The sequence below is a fragment of the Portunus trituberculatus genome, chromosome 49 (genome assembly GCF_017591435.1).
Source record: "Portunus trituberculatus isolate SZX2019 chromosome 49, ASM1759143v1, whole genome shotgun sequence".
Lineage (NCBI taxonomy): Eukaryota > Metazoa > Arthropoda > Malacostraca > Decapoda > Portunidae > Portunus > Portunus trituberculatus.
In genome coordinates, this window is record NC_059303.1 from 1091108 (window position 1) to 1093656 (window position 2549).

Consider the following 2549-nt stretch of genomic DNA (forward strand, 5'->3'; position numbering starts at 1 on the left):
TATGAAATTGAAGATACATTTGCTATGTATATGTGCTTGCATATTATACTTAAAAATATAAACAGTGTATCTGTGACCTGTATCAAGTTTAAGCACTTGCTATTCTCTTCCATTCAGGCAGCTGCAAGGCTCCTCTTCTCTGACAAAAATTGCTGCACACCAAGACCCAGGTTCAGTTTGGCATCCACAACATGACATTCCTCAGAGTGCATCTACTTCAGATAACACATGGGAGAATCAGAGAAAACAGTGACACAGTACATTCTAGCTTGGCTCTTACCAGCTATTCCAGATTTGGCCTGATTATAGGTCTCATGTGCAAATCTATTCTATCTTCCTTACACAAACATTTTATTCCATAGAGTGACTAGACATGTTATACTTGATCATAACTATGTTGGTAAAAGCACATTAAAAGGAAAATAAAAAGAGCATTTCCACAGGTATCATTAACGGTGATGACAAAACCACTGCTCTTATAACTGATATCACTTCTTGCATTTTTTTACTCATTAAAATATATGTTGCTCTATCCAACAACCTCCTGCAAACATAATTATCAAAACTATTACTTTCTAAATAAATTCCTAGAGCAGATCATAAATAAATATATGGGATTTTCTTTATAGTAATTACCAATATTGTTTCCACACCAAGAGCTGCCGGCAAGCCTCACATGTAGTACTCATCAAACACTCAAATGAACTGTGGGTGTGGAGAACTTCACAATTAAAGATAGTGAAAGTAGAACTGACTATGGCTTAGGCATCATGAGGACTGATGGTGTGTGTGTGTGTGTGTGTTTCACTGTTTGATCTGCTGCAGTCTCTGACGAGACAGCCAGACGTTACTCTACGGAACGAGCTCAGTGCTCATTATTTCCGATCTTCGGATAGGCCTGAGACCACGCACACACCACACACCGGGACAACAAGGTCACAACTCCTCGATTTATATCCCGTACCTACTCACTGCTAGGTGAACAGGGGCTACACGTGAAAGGAGACACACCCAAATATCTCCACCCGGCCGGGGAATCGAACCCCGGTCCTCTGGCTTGTGAAGCCAGTGCTCTAACCACTGAGCTATCGGGTGTGTGTGTGTGTGTGTGTGTGTGTGTGTGTGTGTGTGTGTGTGTGTGTGTGTGTGTGTGTGTGTGTGTGTGTGTGTGTGTGTGTGTGTGTGTGTGACCACTTGAAAACTATTTCTTGACAATATGTAGTGATGTATATTACTTCACCTATGATCCTGCCTCCAGACACTTCTCATGTTTTCAAAAATATTTATCATCAAATTCAATTCCTTGTTATGATTGACTTTACACAAGCCATATATTTTGTGATGTGTTTATGGAGATTACTGGCTGATGACTCACTTGGACTGACTCAGTGTCTTTTGTCTGACATTAGATATGAAGAAATGCAACACTAAAATTATACATCCCAATTTCATCAACGTCTTAAGAATGAGACATTCAGACAAGCTGGGAGATAAAGATCAAGAGAGAAACAAAGGTGTTATGAGACAAGTTCATTCTAAACTAGTGTTGCTTTTGGCTTCTTCAGTTCCTTTGAAAAAAAACTCAAATGAAAACAGTAGAGAATAAAGCCGCCTCTTAAGACCTTTGTCTCTCTTTTAATTTCCATCCCCAAGGTGTTAATATGACACAAGATCACTCTTGACTAAGTGACCTATCATTCTTGATCATATTAGCACATAGTGATTTTGTGGAGGTATTATTAGCATTATCACAAATATTATCATAATAGTGAGGCTGGAAGAATTGTGTCATTACATCCACTGTGTGGCATACAAATCAAACAGTGATAGAGCATGAGTGCTGGAGACACTCTACCTAGTACTTTTTATTCCTATAATACGACCATGCATGGCATCTCAAATCAACTAACTCCTTCCAAGTGGATCACCAGCTTAATAAACAAACAAAAAGATAATCAATATCATAAAATATTCATTACAGAAAACAAATTAAGAATTGAAAATAAACAACACACACACACACACACACACACAACAATCTGCGGAGGATGTCCTATATAGAACATCAAAGTTAAGAGAGATAGAAGGTTGTAAAGAGGTGTTTGTGAGAAAGAATAGAAATGAGGAAGAGAGGAGAAGATATAAGGAATTGGTGGAAGACGCGAGAAGGAAAAATGATGAGCGGTCTGAGGAGGAAAGAGAAAGGTTTTTTTGGGGAGTTATAGGAGAGAGAGTCAGAAAGTGGTATGTGGAAAGAAGGAATGCGGAGAAACCCCTAGAGGGAGCAGTGGGTGGACCGTAATGTATACTAATATAGATGGGATACTGTCAAGTAGATTGGAATTGCAAGACTGTATGATGGTGGAGAAGCCTGATATAGTGTGTTTGACTGAGACAAAATTGCATGAAAAAACAAAGATGAAGCCTGATATAGTGTGTTTGACTGAGACAAAATTGCATGAAAAAACAAAGATAAATTTGGATAATAAATATAATATATGGAGAAAGGATAGAGAGAGTAAAGGTGGAGGAGTTATGATTATGACGAA